The sequence below is a fragment of the Rattus rattus genome, chromosome 1, assembly GCF_011064425.1.
Source record: "Rattus rattus isolate New Zealand chromosome 1, Rrattus_CSIRO_v1, whole genome shotgun sequence".
NCBI classification, from domain to species: Eukaryota; Metazoa; Chordata; class Mammalia; order Rodentia; family Muridae; genus Rattus; species Rattus rattus.
The window spans coordinates 153,429,990-153,446,806 of NC_046154.1; positions in this window are offsets into that span (position 1 = coordinate 153,429,990).

Sequence of the window (16,817 nt, forward strand, 5' to 3'; positions counted from 1 at the left end):
GTGTGTCCGGGGTGTCGCTGTGTCCCCCCACCCCCACGCAAGTTGCCCGCTGAGTGCGTGCTGGCGTGCGCTGGCGTGCGCACTGTCTAGTTCATGTTTACGAGCTGTAAATACCATTTTTATACTCCACACAAGAGACCCTACGTGATTTGTACAACGGGCTTAGTTTCTGCTACGATGAATTTCGTGAAATTTCAAACTTCAATTTTGGAGATGAGCAGAGGGGGGAGCCAAGGGTGGAGAGGGATGTGGGGTTTGAGTCTCGTGCCTCCTATTCGTGAGCGAGCTTCTCAACATCAAATCACCTCTCCTTGGTCTGGAAAAGAAGAGACAAAAACCCTAAAAGTTTATTTAATAAAAGTTTTACTTGTTAACAGGGATTATCTGTCACCTTGTTTCCCGGTCGTGGCGCACTCCTTGTGTGGAACTGAGTAACATCCCAGTGTATGAATAACACACGCTTTTCTGAGCTGGGCGTGATAGTTACAGGTCCTTAACTTCGCAGGAGGCAGAGGCAGGGGGATCTCTCAGTTTGAGGCCTGGTTTACAGAGCCAGTTCCAAGAAAGCCAGGACTTCACAGAGAAATCTGTATCCTCCAAAACCAAACAAAAAAAATCATGTCCAAAGTTCTTTCTTTTTTTCTTTTTAACTATTTTATGTATGTGAGTACACTGTCGCTCTCTTCAGACACACCAGAAGAGGGCATCAGATCCCATTACAGATGGTTGTGAGCCACCATGTGGTCGCTGGGATTTGAACTCAGGACCTCTGGAAGAGCAGTCAGTTCTCTTAATCTCTGAGCCATCTCTCCAGCCCCTGTCCAAAGTTCTTAAGGGGTTCCCCAAAATATGCAAAGCCAACGTATGTCTCTCCACCCAGCGTCTCCAGCAGGCATCCGGGCATCCCTTCCCCGGGGCTGTCAGGAACGCCCACTTCCCAACCCAAGGGCCGGGCTGGTTCTGTGCTCAGGATGGGGCTGCACAGGTGGTTCTCAGCAGATGCTGTGGAAATGGAAGAGAAGGGCAAAGACAAACCTCACCCAGGAGAGGCAGAGGCAGGAGGATGTGGAGATGCAGGCCAGCCTAGGCGGCAGCTTCTGATTCGGTCTGAAGATAGGATAATAAAATAGAAAAGAGGAGACTCCAGGAAAGAAAGTAAGTAAATTGTAAGATAAATTTCAAAAGGAAATTAAAATTTAAGAGAAATTCATTTCCAGTGGGAATTAATTATTTTTAAAAGATTTATTCATTTATTATATACAAGTACACTGTAGCTGTCCTCAGACACACCAGAAGAGGGCATCGGGTCCCATTACAGATGGTTGTGAGCCACCATGTGGTTGCTGGGATTTGAACTCAGGACCTCTGGAGGAGCAGTCGGTGCTCCTAACCGCTGAGCCATCTCTCCAGCCTGGGAATTAATTATTTTTAAAGATAAGCAACCCACCTACAAAGTGTCTCGGCGGGCTGAGGCGGGACGATTAATTGGACCAGGGACTTTCAGAGCAGCCTGGGTTATGTAGAAGTGTGTTGACTTCCTGAGTGGGCACTCATGTTCTGGGTGTCCCTGACTATGACAAAATGCAGGAGATAACCTGTATATAAGAGGAAAGGTTACTTGGTGGCTATGACCCTGCATCCTCAGGGCTTTGTCGTCTCCCAGCTGTGAAGCAGCTTTGACATCACCAAGGTTTTGATGTGGGCGCCGAGGACTCAAACTCTGGTCCTCATATTTTCTTTCTTTCTTTTCTTTTTCTTTTCTTTTTTTCGGAGCTGGGGACCGAACCCAGGGCCTTGCGCTTGCTAGGCAAGCGCTCTACCACTGAGCTAAATCCCCAACCCCTAGTCCTCATATTTTCACCAGGAGCCTCCTCCCTGCTCCGTTTCTCTTGGGCTCTGTGGAGGCTGCGCCTGCACAGTCCATCACTCTCCCAACGCCCTCTACCCTCACCCTGGTCAGGCAGAGGGAGGGCTCACAGATGCCCTCACTTTACCCCCTCTTGTCTGTAAAATGGGTACAGAGTGGGGAAGACGTAAAGGAAGTAACAACAGCTGGTGCTCTGTGGCAGAGGAGCCATGCAGCCCTGGGTTCCTGACTGAATTTCTCCGAGCCTCCACAGCCTGTCCTTGCAAGAGAGAATGGCAGGGCTGGGGATTCTGAAGGAGGCATAGGAGCCGTCAGGCACTGAAAGGAAGGAGAATCCAGAAGAAGGGATGATCACCCAGCCCAGCACCCAATGCCCCCTACCTGTGTCCTTCACAGAAGAGCAGAGACCACCAGTTCCAGTCAGCAGGTGTCTTTTCCCCTGGGAAGTTCTTCCTGCAGTCCACCTTTAGTCCCTCCTGCAGCACAGCCCCTATCCCTGTCTTGGGCACACAAGTTCTGCTCCGTGAATGCACAGTGATACTAAACTAAGGAGATGGACTCTGCCTCCTGCTCTCTCCATATGTGCTATTGGGAGAATGAAGGGAAATACAAAACAACAAAAACATTAATGGTTTTGGGGTGTTTGCTTTTTTTTTTTTTTTTTTTTTTGGCATTTTTTTTTTTAAGGCAGATTTTCAATGTGTAGCCCAGGCTAGCCCCAAACTCACAACAATCCTCCTGCCTCAGCCTCCTAAGCACTGACATGACAGACTTGTGCCACCGCACGCTGGACTCGTTCATAGCTTCCTTATTTAAATACAGAAGCCCAGAGAGGCAAAGCCGGTCACCTACATTCACACAGCCTCAAGCTGTCTCCAGACTCAGGAATGGGCACCTCAGCCTTCCCTTCTCACCCGAGGTCCCTGGAAGTGGAAGAGTCTTTGGTGCCCTTGGTCTGAGTTCTTAATGTGCCCCCAGCTTGGCAGGCGGGGACAGCCGCGGTGCTTCCGGGGGCGCGAGGGGGGTGTCATTCACAAATCCAGGGCTGCTGTGATTGCAGCCGCCTCCTGGGCTGTGGGTGGCCTCTGTCCCCGCCCTCCAGCTCTCTCTCCCTGGCCCTATACCCCCCTCCCCTTGTCCCAGGCACCCTCCTCCTCTGACTCACTGGGCTCCACGGGAGCCGAGCACCGGGACCTCCGGTGACTCGGAGGCATCTCGGCCCAACATGGAGGTCCCAGGGCCCCCAGTGTCCGGGAAGCCTGGGGAGACTTCGGTCAAATGGCAACTGTGCTACGACATGACTGCGAAGATGTGGTGGATGGTGAGTGCGGAGGGGCCCGCCTCAGTAGGGTGGTCCAAGAGGGTGTGGGGACCCCTCTGCGTGCTCACAAGTGGGGAGACCCAGGCAGATGGGGTGACGGGGCTACTTTTGTGTCTTCTACCTGGCAAGGTGGCGGAAACCACTAGGCCTCATTCTGGGACCAGACAGACTCCCAACCAGAGCTAGGCACGCTCAGGGGCCAGGAATCCCAGGGCTCCCCCCCACCCCCACCCGAGCTGAGGGTCCAGCTGTGTGATCCATCTGACCTCGGGGTGTCTCTGCGTCCAGGCAGAAAGCGTACCCACTTGCGGCAATGTTGACTGACTGAAGGGAGGTGGCGAGATTGTTTTCCTGTCTGTGGATGGATGTTGCCTAAACTAGGAATCCTTCTGGAAGCTTCTGGGGCCGGGGAGGTAGTTGGGGGTGAGTTTGGCTACAAGAGAGGGCAGCCTCAGCCGCATGTCCTGGGCATCCAGTTGCCCAAGAGCCACTTGGTTGCTTGTTGCTCTCCATGGCTCTCAAATAACCTCCATGCAGTTCCGGGTCACACACTGCTGTGTGTCCTTGCACTGTCTCACCCTCTCTGGGTCACAGGTTTGGGAAGAGGGGAGCGATGAGATCTGTGGCTGGAACTTGTGGGATGTCTCTAATTCTGCTCTGAAGATCCCAGGGACAATTGGGCCTTGGAGTGGGATGATGGGCCTGGCTGTGGATGGCGGTCCCTAGTCTACTGATGTGTGACCCAGCCAGGACAGCCAGGCAGTTTCCCTAATAAATCTGCAGCAACTGGCACCCCGTGGAGCTGTCTGTTCCGTGCTCTGTCAGCATTTATTGAACACCTACTGTGTCTCACGATCTGTCCCCAGTTCTTTTGACTAGAACTCTGCGGGGGGGGGGATTAAATTAATGGTGTGTAATGAAAACTAGAGTGGAGGAAGGCAGGGGACCGCAGTGGGTGGGGAAGCCGGGGTGGAGGAAGGCAGGGGACCGCAGAGCGGGTGGGTGGGTGGGAGCCAGGATGGCCTCCTGAGGAGGAGGGGAGATCTGAGCTAAGATGAATGGATGATGGAATTTGCCAGAAGAGTTGCTAAAGCAACTCTGCAGAATGCACAACCAGAGCCCAACAAAAGTCCCTGGCGCAGAGGTTCTAGGGCAGTAATGGAGGAGAACCCGGTGAGTGGGCAGAGAGAGGAAGGAGCAGGCAGGCTAGGACTGTGGCTGCAAGAAGGACTTGGGTTGTGACCCCGAGGGAGGTGGGAGGTGGAACTGCTGGTCAAGCTGGGACTCACACTGTATCTTTTTGAAAGTCCGCTTGCTTCGGAGGGAGGATGGCGCAGCTAGCTATGGTGACGTGGTGGCATATGGGGGGGGGTCTGTGAGGGAAGTAGGGTGTTTTCAGACCATGGATGGGTGGGACCTGGGATTCTAGAAGAAGCCCAGAGACTGAGCTACAAGAGTCACACAGTGAGAGGGACAGAGAGGAAGTCTGAGATCAGAGGCCAGAAGTCAGAGCATACACAAGTCCAATCCGCAGGGTCTGCGGACAGTGGAAGAAATCCAGCCCCAGCTCCAAAAGAAGGAGGCACGTGGATCTCTGTGAGCTTGGGGATAGCCTGGTCTTCAGAGACAGTTCAGGACAGCCTGAGCTACACAATGAGACCCTGTCTCAAAAAAAAAATTTTTTTTTTGGAGGTGTCTGGAGCGTGGGTAGTGGAGCATTTTCCTCAGTATGTGCAAAGACCCTGGAGTCACGGTAAAGAACAAAACAAACTTCACGGTGAGCGCGGTTATTCCCAGAGGAGGGGAATGCAGCCCAGCGACCACCAGCACTCCTGTGTGTGCAGCCCCTTGCAAACCTGTGGCGGCTGAGGCGGGGCTGACCCCTGGGGGTCGCCCTCCGCTATCCACACACTATCTGTGAGGCAGGGCCGCTGTTACCTGGAGCTTGCGGATTGGCCTTCGGGTCCTCCTGTCCCTGCCACTCTACCTTCCTTTTTTTTTTTTTTTTTTCTGTGTGTTTTTTTGTTTTTTTTTTTTTTTTTTTCTTTTTTTCGGTGCTGGGGACCGAACCCAGGGCCTTGCGCTCGCTAGGCAAGCGCTCTACCTCTGAGCTAAATCCCCAACCCCTCTACCTTACTTTTGACAGGAGCTGTGGGACTCAGAACCCTGCTCTGCGCCGCCGCGCCCAGGGCACTTCACTGACCTAGGGTCTCTCTGGCTCCAAGGATTTTACCAATTGCGCTTTACGCATGGGGCGACCGAAAGTGGAGGCCATGACAGGCCACACTGTCCATGGTCCTAATGATTTGTTCAAGAACAATCGTGGCGAAATCTCCCTGCCTCAGTTTCCTCATCCACTAGAGTGGGGGATGGGTGGGTGACGCGGTCTCCATGAAGGGCCTCCACAGTGTGAGTCAGGAGCTGTGTAACAGTCACAGAAACCAGGCAGGAGGGATTTTGGTTAAATTCCAGAAGGATTTCCGCAGCGGTCGCCTTGATTAGGCACTGATTATGTGTCCTGGTGAAGCAGAGCGCCCCGACGGATGAGGAGGGAGACAGAGTGGAGGAAGGCAGCTTTGGAAGAAGAGGGCAATAGGACAGAGGCCGGGGGTAGGGGACACGGCTGCAAAGGCCCCGGGGCAGGATGGAGCCTGGAAGGAGACCCGTGAGGCTGCAGCATACGCATCCTGGGGCAGAGACAGGAGGTTTGGGAGCAGAGGCCAGGGCTGGATGAGTTGCAGGGAGGACTGTAGGCAGCAGGGAGCCACGGAGGACGGCAGACAGGTGGCATTCCCTAGTTACCAAGTGGGTGCCTGCTGCCTTCCGTTGCTGCTCTGCGCCACCCACCACCTCCTGCGCCAAACTGGAGTGCAGGGTCCCTGGTCTCTGTCTCCCCAGCCCGCGCCCGCCAGGCCGCCGCCCACTCTGCCCACATCTGAGGCTCCGCGGAGCCGGACAGTCTGCTGCAAACCACGGAATGTTCCCCAGAGCGCCCGGCGGGATGTTGGGGGGCAGAGGGAGGCGGGACACCCAGTTGAAAGAAGAGTAGGGCCAAGCCGGGGCCATGGGGGCAGCGTCGGAACTGTTGACACCCACAGCTCCAGAGGCTGGGCACAGAGAATGCCAGCCCTCAACATGCGGAAAACATGGAAATGGATCTGTGAAGGAAAGCTCGCTGTCCACAAGGACAGAACAGGAGACAGGGATTTGAACACAGGCTTTTGAGGGACAGAAGATGGAAGTATTAACAAACCAGATGGATGGATGGACGGACGGACGGATGGATGGATGGGTGGATGGATGGATGGATGGATGGATGGATGGATGGATGGATGGATGGATGGATGGGTGTATGGATGGATGGATGGATGGATGGATGGATGGATGGATGGATGGATGGATGGATGGATGGATGGATGGATAGATGGATGGATGGATGGGTAGATGGATGGATGGATGGATGGATGGATGGATGGTGGATGGGATGGATGGGTGGATGGATGGATGGATGGATGGATGGACAGATGGATGGATGCATGGGTGGATGGATGGGTAGATGGATGGATGGATGGACAGACGGATGGATGGATGGGTGGATGGATGGGTGGATGGATGGACGGACAGATGGATGGATGGATGGGTGGATGGATGGGTAGATGGATGGATGGATGGACGGACGGATGGATGGGTGGGTGGGTGGATGGGTGACAGATGGATGGATGGGTGGATGGGTGGATGGATGGGTGGACGGACAGATGGATGGACGGACGGACAGATGGATGGATGGATGGATGGGTGGATGCTAGGTGGGTGATATGCTATTCCCTATTGGCTTCTAAGGTTTGCTCACCTTGTTAGACATTGTCTTTTTAGATGTGTCATGAAAAGAATCCCAACACTAGCTGGGTAGTGACACCCCCTTTAATCCCAGTGTTCAGGAGGCAGAGGCAGGTGGATCTTTGAGTTCAAGGTCAACTTCATCTCCATATCAAGTTTCAGGGTAGCCACAGTTACACAGAGAGGCCCTGTCTGGGGAAAGAAAAATACTTTTCAGGATAAAAGGAATCAGTTGTCTGTCCTCATCGAAAGGTTGCCAGCCAGACCCCGGAGTTCTGTCCCAGGCCCCACATGCTGGAAGGACACGAGATATCCTGTGACCTTTGTGTAGCAGCGGCAGTGACAGATGAATTTCACAGCAGCAGCCATGCCCAGATTGTTCCTGTGTCTCTGCTTCTCATGCCATGGACTGTGCGGTCCAGGTTGAAGTGCATCAGAGGCTCCACCTGACGCCAGGTCTACCTCTCCCGGCTTCCTCCTCCTCCCTCTGCCCGCTGTGGGCACTCTCTGGGGTGACTGCCCCCCCGGCTGGGCTCAAGACCCACCACAGAGAAATCAGTGGAAAATTAAATGCTGTCTGTGTACTCGGGAGCAGCCGCCCCAGCCCATCTCCTAATGACCCGTTCCTGGGATTGTTCCCAGCTGGCGCAGCTGGGATTGGGGCTCCCCCCACAATGCCACCCAATTTGTGGGACACAGGCGTTGCATCTGCGGTGGAGGATGCAGGTGATGCAGCCTGGGCCTCTGAGGAGTCAGAGACAGGGCTGTTGTCAGGAATCTGAGGGCAGACCCACCTGGGCCCTGTGTTTGTGGCTTCACCTCATAGCCTTTGCTCACACCGCCCCTACAGTCATGATGCCTTGTGTCCACGTGAGGAATCAGATGTACAAAGTGGAGAGTCAGTTCCAGGGGACCCTTCCTGTCTGAGCCTGGAGAATGAAACCCGTATCTGTCTGTATACTGACAGGGCTCAGTGGGAGAGCACCACGTGATCAGTGTCATCCCAGAGGCCAGGGGGTAGGCAGGTCAGCCTTGACTACATCCTGACTTCCAAGCCACTCACTGCCCAAACTGGGAGCTCCTAGCTTGGCGTGGGTGGAAGCCACAGACCATGCCCAGTTCAGGATGCCCAAACCCCCTTAGATCAGAGTAAACAAAAAAAAAAAAAAAATCAACAGAAAAACAGAGGTTCCTAGGGTGTTGTATACATCACAAACCCCAGACATCGAAGTGTGAAGCCAGGTGGTGCTGGGAATTGAACCCATGGCCTTTGCACACCACATGGTACTGAGAGGTTATATCTGTCCCACACTAAATTTATGTTCAACTCGGACACCTTGCTCCAGCCTCTGCAGCTGCATAGGATCTGCTGTGTCTCATCCCGGACACTGCAGTCCATTCAAGCTGGCAGCAGTGGGTGAAATGCTGGATGTGAACAGTAGAGGGCAGAATAGGACTGCAAGTCGCCACAGTTGGCTGAGGCTGCAGGGCAGGGTGCAGGGCACTGGGGGGGATAGCAGGTGTTTGCTGATGACTGCAGACTCTGTAGGTGACTCTAGGTGACCACAGGTGACTAGGTGACTATAGGTGTCTGTAAGAGTTTACACAAGTTTTGTGGTGACTGTAGATGTCTGTGTATGACTGTAGGGGTCTCTAGATGACTGTTAGACTATGTAGGTGTCCGTAGGTGACTCTATGGGTCTGGGAGTGCTTATAGAAATCTATAGTTACCGTAGAAACTTGTAGGTGTCTAGGCATCTATGGGTGTCTGCAAAAGTTGTTAAGAGTTCATAGGTGTATGTAGGAGCTGCTGGTTTCTATGGGTGTCTATTAGTGTCTGAAGGTGTCTCTTGGTGACTGTAAGTAAGGGTAGGTAGTCATGGGTGACTGTAGGTGATGGAGAGTGACTGTAGGTGGCTATAGGTGTATGTCGATACCTATAGAAGACCGTGGATGACGACAGAGTTTGTAGGGAACGGCTAGCATTTGTAGGGGTCTCGAACAGTCTATAGATGTCTGTAGGAGTCTGTCGGTGGCTATAGATGGTAGTAGGAGCTTGTAGGTGTCTGCAGGATTTTGTCTGTGTCTGTAGAGGTATTTGTGGACCTGAAGGTGGCTGCGGTTTTTGTAGGTGTTGGTGAATGGCCTTAGGTGATCCCATGTGACTGTGAGTAACTGTCAGGGTTTGTAAGAGTTAAGGTGACTGTAAGTGTATGTGGGTGGGTGACAGTAAGTTTGTAGGTATTTGAACAAGCCTGTTGATGACTACTGGTGCCCGTGGCTGTCTGTGAGTGTCTGTAGGAGTCTGTACAGGTCGGTGTGAGTCTGTAGGATTCTGTAGGAGTCTGTGGCTGTTTGCAGGTATATGAAGGAGTATGTGGGTATCTGTAGGTGTGTTTAGGAGTGTGTTGCTGCCTTAATTTCAGTAGGAGTCAGTAGAAGTATTTAGGTGTCTGCAGGAGTCTGTGTGTCTAGAGGAGTCTGTCTGTTTGGAGTAGTCTGCAAAAGTCCTTAGATGTACACAGGAGTTGGTAGGAGTCTGTAGGTGTCTGTGACTGTCTATAGAAGACTGTAGGTGCCAGTAGGAGACTGTAGGTATCAGAAGAACTGTGTGGGAGTCTATAGACGTGTGTTGATGTCTGTAGATATCTATGTATGCGTGTGTATAAAAACATCTTTGGGGGTTGGGGATTTAGCTCAGTGGTAGAGCGCTTGCCTAGCGAGCGCAAGGCCCTGGGTTCGGTCCCCAGCTCCGAAAAAAAGAAAAAAGAAAAAAAAATCTTTGATTGTCTGTAGGCATCTATGGGTGGGTGTAAAAGTCAGTGGGTGTCTGAAGGTGTCTGTAAGGTACCTGCAGTTTCTAGGTATTGAAGAAATCCATAGGTGTCTATCGAAGTTTATACATGTTTATATGCATCTTTGAGTGTTTGTTGGGTCCTGTAGTAGTCTGTAGATGACTGAACATGTTCGTAGTATTCTGTAGGTATCTGTAAGCACCTATGGGTACCCAAAGTTGTCCGTTGGAGTCTGTAGGTATCAGTGGGCATCTCTTGGTGTCTGCAAAAGTCTCTGGGTGACTGTAGGAGTCTGTAGTAACTATAGTCTGTTCGTAACTGTAGCAGTCTGGTTTCTGTAGGAATCTGTGCGTGTCTGTAAGAGGTTGTAGATGTCCCCAGGAGGATGTAGGTGACCGTAGGAGCCTGTGTCTGTAGAAGTTTGTGGGTTTCTGTGGGAATTTGTGTCTGTGGGTGACTTTAAGTACATCACTGTGGGTGACTGTAAGTGATTGTAGGTGTCTCTAGAGTTTGTAGTTATCTGCGGTTATCTATAGTTTTCTGATGAAGACTGTAGGTGTCTGTAGGAATCTGTGTGACTCCCTAGGTCTATAGTAGTCTGTAAGAGTCCGTAGGTGTGTTTAGGTATAGGGGTCTCTAGGTGTTTATAGAAATCTCTTGGTGTCTGTAGCTGATTATCAGAGGCTGTGGGTGTCTTATGAATCTATAGGTGTTTGCAGGAGTCTGTGCATGTCTGTAAGAATCTTTAAATGTCTATAGGAATTTGTGGGTGTCTCTAAAAATCTGTGTTGTCTGTAGCGTACTATAGGTGTCTGTGAGTATCTATAGGTAAGTGCAGGTGATCACAGTGACTGAGTGATTGTAAATGACCATAGGTATTTGTTGGAGTCTATAGGTGACTGTAGGTGTCTGTGGGTGACTGTAGTTGACCTCTGGTGACTGCAGTAGTCTCTGAGTATCTGTAGGCATCTATATGTAACAGTGGGTGTCGATGGATGCCTATGGATGACTACAGGAGTCTATAGCTGTCTGTAGGAGTCTGTAGGTATCTCTATGTGTCTATAGGACTCTATAGCTTTCCATAGGTAACTTCAGGAGTCTTTGGGTGCTGTGGGAATGCATAGATAAGAATCTGTGGGTGTCTACAGGAGGCTGTATGTGTATGTAGGTGACTGTAACTGTCTCAAGGTAATTGTAGGTATCCGTACGTGACCATGAGTGACCACAGGAGTCTATACATGACTCTCTAGGAGTTGGTGTGTGATTGCTGGTGTCCGTGGGTATATGTGTTTGTGTGTATGTGTATCAGTGTGTGTGTGTGTGTGTGTGTGTGTGTGTCTGTGTCTGTGTCTGTGTCTGTGTCTGTGTATTTAGGCATCTGTAGGATTATAAAGGTATTTATAGGGGTTTGTATGTGTTTGCAATTGACTATGGAAATCCGTGAGTTTGTGAGAGTCTGTACAAGTTTCTAGGTGTCTGAAGATGTCTGGCGATTTCGATAAGAATCTGATGAGGTCTGTGGGTTTCTGTAGGCATCTTTAGGTATATTTAAGTGTCCTGAGAGTTTTGTAGGTCTTTGTAGGAGTCTGTAGGTCTGTGTAAGTTATTATAGGAGTCAGTGGGTGTCTATAGGAATGTGCAGGGGGCTATATAGGTTCATAGGAATCTATGACTTTCTGCAGAATTTGTGAATGTCTATAAATGTCTCTGAGTATCTGTAAGAATCTGTGAGTGGGGGTTGGGGATTTAGCTCAGTGGTAGAGCGCTTGCCTAGGAAGCGCAAGGCCCTGGGTTCGGTCCCCAGCTCCGAGAAAGAATCTGTGAGTGACTATAGGAATCTGCAGGTGGCTGCAGGAATATGTGGGTGTCTGTACATTTCTGTATAGCTCTGGCTATAGGTGTCTGTTGGTGGCTTAGTTACCTGTAAATAACTGTAAGTGAGAACAGGTGTCTGTTGGAGCCTGTAAGAGCTTTGTGTGTGACTGTTGATGTCTGTGGGTGACTGAGGACACATGTAAGATGACTGCATGAGCCTGTATGAATCAGTGGCATCTACAGTTAACTCCTAGCATCTGTAGGTGTTTGTGGGTGTCTATAGGTGACTAAAGAATCTATTGTTATCTGTAAGTAGCTATAGGATTCAGTGAGTTTCAGCTGGATCTAAAGTTGTCTGTAAGGTGCCTCGTTAGCGCAGTAGGTAGCACGTCAGTCTCATAAAGTTGTCTGTAGAAATTCATAGTTGTAGAAAGTATAGGAATCTTTGGGTGCCTTAGGAGGCTGTGGGTGTCTGTACGTCTCTGTAGGCATTTGTAGGTGTCAGTAGGTGACTGTGGGTGACTGAAAATAAGGGTCAGTGATCATGAGTGGCTTGTGAGTGGTTGACTTATGTAAGTGACTGCAGACCTCTGTAGGAGTATGTAGGTGACTGTGGATGTCCATGGGTGAGTGCAGGTGCACATAGCTGCCTGTAGGTGACTGTAGAAATCTATAGTTACATGAACGTGTGTGTATCAGTGTGCAGATGTCTTTAAGAGACTATTGGTGTCTGTAAGACTTCGTAGGAGTTTCTTCGTGTCTGCACATGGTTGTAGAATTGTTAAAATAATTTTTAACTATTTTCCTTCCCAGTCCTGCTCCTGGAATAATGACTCTCAAACTAATTATTAATTATCGAATGCCTAGGCAGGAGCTTTGGCTCATTCCCTGACTAGCGTATTTAACCCCTTCAATCTGCTCTATGTCTACCATTTGGTCATTTACCTCCCCTTCGGTCCCAGCCTGCCTCTTCGGTTGAGTCTCCTCAGCACCTGCCTAAGTTCATCTGCCTCCTGGTTTACATCTGTTCACCCTCGTCCCCTATATGTAGCTCTCTCAAATCCCTCTGCATCTCCTTTTATTCTCAGGCTAGTTCCCAGAATCCTCTCTGTTCCGGCCAGTGTCCCACCTCCTAGTTCCTAACTTAGCTCATTGGCTATCAGCTTTTTTATTGACAGGTGTTGCTTATAAGAGATTCTCTCTACATAGGAGGCTGTAGGTGTCTGTAGGATTTTGTCAGTGCCTATAGATGTCTTTGAGTGTCTGAAGGTGTCTGTTGGAGTCTATCCATGACAGTAGTGGTCTGTAAGAGTCTATAGATGACTGTAGGTGATCACAAGTAACTTATAGAGTCTGTTGTAGTCTGAACAGGTCTGTAATTGTCTACTGGTGACTGTGGGTGCCTGTAGGTGTACATAGGTGGCTGTACCTCTCTTTCCTAATATGTAGGTATCTGTAAGTATATGTAGGAGTCTGTAAAAGTTAAGGTGTATAGTTTTCTATAGGTGTCTATAGGATTCTGTAGGTGTCTGTATGTCTGTAAGAGTTCTGTAGGAGTTTGAAGGTATTTGTAAAAGTCTACAAGGGTCTTTTTTTTCTTTTACTAATTTATTTATTTTATGAATATGAGTACACTGTAGCTGTCTTCATACACTAGAAGAGGGCATCGGATCCCATTATAGATGGCTGTGAGCCACCATGTGGGTGCTGGGAATTGAACTCAGGACCTCTGGAAGAGCAGTCCGTGCTCTTAACCGCTGAGCCATCTCTCCAGCCCCTGTAAGGGTCTTTAAATATCTGTATGAGTCTCTGGCTGTCTGTAAAAGTCTGTGCATGTCTGTAGATTTATGAAAAAGTATGTGGGTGTCTGTAGGTGTATTTAGAAATCTATTGATGTCTGTAGATGCGGTAGGAGTCTGTAGGTGTCTGTAGGTATCTGAATGAATCTGTAGTTGACCACTAGTATCTGTGGGTGTCTGTATTTGTCTAGGAGTACATTAGTGTCTGTACCTGTCTTTAGGAATATGTCAGAGTCTATAGGTGTGTATAATAGTCTATATGTGCCTATAGGTATCCATGAGTCTGTGGTTATTTGTAGGAGTCACTGGAGGTTTGTAGCTATATGAAGGATCATGTGGGTGTCTGTTGACTGAATAAGTTCACTGGGAGTCTGTAGTTGTCTGTAAAAGTCTGTAGATAACTGTGGACGGCTCTATGATTTCTAGTTGTCTGTAGGAATCTATGGGTGTCAAGAGGAGATTTAAGGTGTCTGTAGGGGTCTGCAGATATCTGTACGTGTGTCGGGGTCTGTAGATGTCTGTGTATAAATGGGTGCCGTAGTTTTCTGTTGGAGTCTGTAGACATCTATAGGTATTTCTATAGGAGTCTGTAGGTGACTATAGAAATCTTTATGTCCTGTAGGAATCTGGAGGTATGTAGGATGTCTGTAAGAGTCTGTAGGTGTCTGTGGGCAACTCTTGGTATCTGTAAAAGTCTCTAGGTGACTATAGAAGTCTGTAGGAGTTTGGGGTCTATAGGCATCTGCAGGTGTCTCTAGGTATCTGTAGAAATCTGTAGGTGTCTGGCAGTAACTATACAAGTCTGTGGGTTTTTGTAGGAATCTGTGCATGTCTGTAAGAGGTTTTAGATGTCCCTAGAAGGATGTAGGTGACTGTAGGAGTCTGTCTGTGTCTGTAGAAGTTTGTGGTTTTCTGTAGGAATTTGTGTCTGTGGGTGGCTTTAGGTACCTATAGGTGACTGTAGGTAACTGTAAGTTACTGTAGGTGTCTCTGGAGTCTGTAGGTGTCCTTAGGTGTCTGGAGGCATTTGTATCAGTCTGTAGGTGTCTGTGGGTGCCTAAAGGTGAATATAGGTGTCTTAGTTGTCTGTAGGCATCTGTGTGTGTCTGTACCTTTCTGGTGGAGTCTGTAGGTGGCTGTAGGAGTCTGTATAAATCTGGATGTGGCTGTAGTAGTCTATAGGTCTCAAGGACTACAGCAGTCTGTAGGAGTCTGTTTTTAGACATCTGATGTTTTTGTAGGAGTCACTAGGTGTATGTAATGGTCTATAGGGGCCTATATGTTTCTGAAGGAGTCTTTAGGTGTTTATCGGAGTCTGTTGGTGTCTGTAGGTGATTATCAGAGTCTGTGGGTATCTTAGAATCTATAGATGGGGCTGGAGAAATGGCTCAGCGTTTAAGAGCACTGACTGCTCTTCCAGAGGTCCTGAGTTCAATTCCCAGCAACCACATGGTGGCTCACAGCCATCTGTAATGGGATGCTCTCTTCTGAAGTGTCTGAAGAGAACTACAGTGTACTAACATATAAATAAAATAAATAAATCTTGGGTTGGGGATTTAGCTCAGGATTGAATCCTGAGCTAAATCCCCAACTCCTAAAATAAATAAATTTAAAAAAAAAAGAATCTATAGATGTCTGCAGGAAGGATGTGTGTAGTAGTTTGTGGTTGTGTGAGCTGGAGAGATGGCTCATGGTTAAGAGTACTGACTGCTCTTCCAGAGGTCCTGAGTTCAATTCCCAGCACCCACATGGTGGCTCACAACCATCTGTAATGAGATCCGATGCCCTCTTCTGGTGTGTCTGAGGACAGCTACAGTTTGTGGTTGTGTATAAAACTCTGTGGATGTCTGTAGGTTTCTATAGGTGTCTATGTGCAACTAGATATAATTGTGGGTGATCATAAGTAACTGTGTGTGACTGTAAGTGACTGTAGGTGTCTGTTGGAGTCTACAGGTGTCTGTGATTACCTGTAGGTGATTAGAGTTTCCCCTAGTGTCTATAGCAGTCTGTAAGTATCTATAGGCATTTGTATGTGATGGCTGGTGTCTATGGGTATCTGTAGGTGACTACAGGAGTCTATGATGTTTGTAGGAGTCTGTAGGTGTCTTTATGAATCTGTAGGACTTTGTAAGTGTCTGAAGGTAGTATGTAGGAGTCTTTGGGTGTTTGTAGGGATGCATATTTACTGTAGGTATCTGTAGGCATCTATAGGAGGGTGTAAGTGACTGTAACAGTGTCTGGGTGACTATAGGTACCTGTAGGGGACTATAGGTGACTATGACTGACTGTAGGAGTCTATAGGTATTTTTAGGAATTTGTAGGTGACTGCTGGTGTCTGTGGATCTATATATGTCAATGTGTGTGTGTGTGTGTGTGTGTGTGTGAGAGAGAGAGAGAGAGAGAGAGAGAGAGAGAGAGAGAGAGAGAGGAGGGCAGAGAGTCTGTAGTGTCTCTAGGCATCTATCGAATCATATAGATGTCTATAGGTGTCTGTAGGTGACTATGGGAATCTGTGAGTTTATGAAAGAGTCTGTATGAGTTTATAGGTGTCTGTAAGTGTCTATATTTCTGTAGGAATCTGATGGTGTTTGTGGGCTTCTGTAAGAATCACTAGGTGTATTTGTCAGTATACAGTTTAGATGATTCTGCAGGTAACTCTGGGTGTCTGTGGTTAACCTATAAATGACTGTACGTGACAACAGGTGTCTGTTGAAGTCTGTAAGACTTTATTTGTGACTGCTGGTGTCCTGTGGTGTCTGTAGGAGACTATAGGTTTTTATGGGTGATAGTTGATGTCTGAGTGACTAAAAGTGCATGTAAGTGACTCTAGTAACCATGTGTCTGTAGGTGTCAGTAGGATCTGTAGTTGACTACTGGTGTCTGTGGGTGTCTGTAGGTGACTGTAGGAGTCTATAGGTGTCTGTAGGATTATATAAGTGTTTATAAGAATCTGTATATGTCTGTAGAGAACTGTGGAAGTCTGAATTTATGTAGGATTCTGTAAGAATTGAAAGTTGTCTGTAGGTGACTGTAGCTGTTTGTAGAAGTTTCTGTGTGTATGAGGCTAAGTGTGTTGTAGGAGTTTGTTGATGTCTGTAGGTTCAGTAGGAGTCTGTAGGTGAATTTAGTATCTGTAGGCATCTGTGGTGTCCATAGGAACCTGTAGGTGTCTGTAGGGGTCTAGAAGAGTCTGTATGTGTTTGTAGGTTCATGTAGGAGTTCTGCAAAAGTCTTTAGGTATATATAGGAATCTGAAGAAATCTGTAGGTGTCTGTGGGTATCTGAAGGGGGTTATAGAAGATTGTAGGTTTCTGCAGGAGACTGTGAGTATTTGTAGGAGTGTGTTGAGTCAGTGATTGTCTGTAGCCATCTATGGGTGTGTT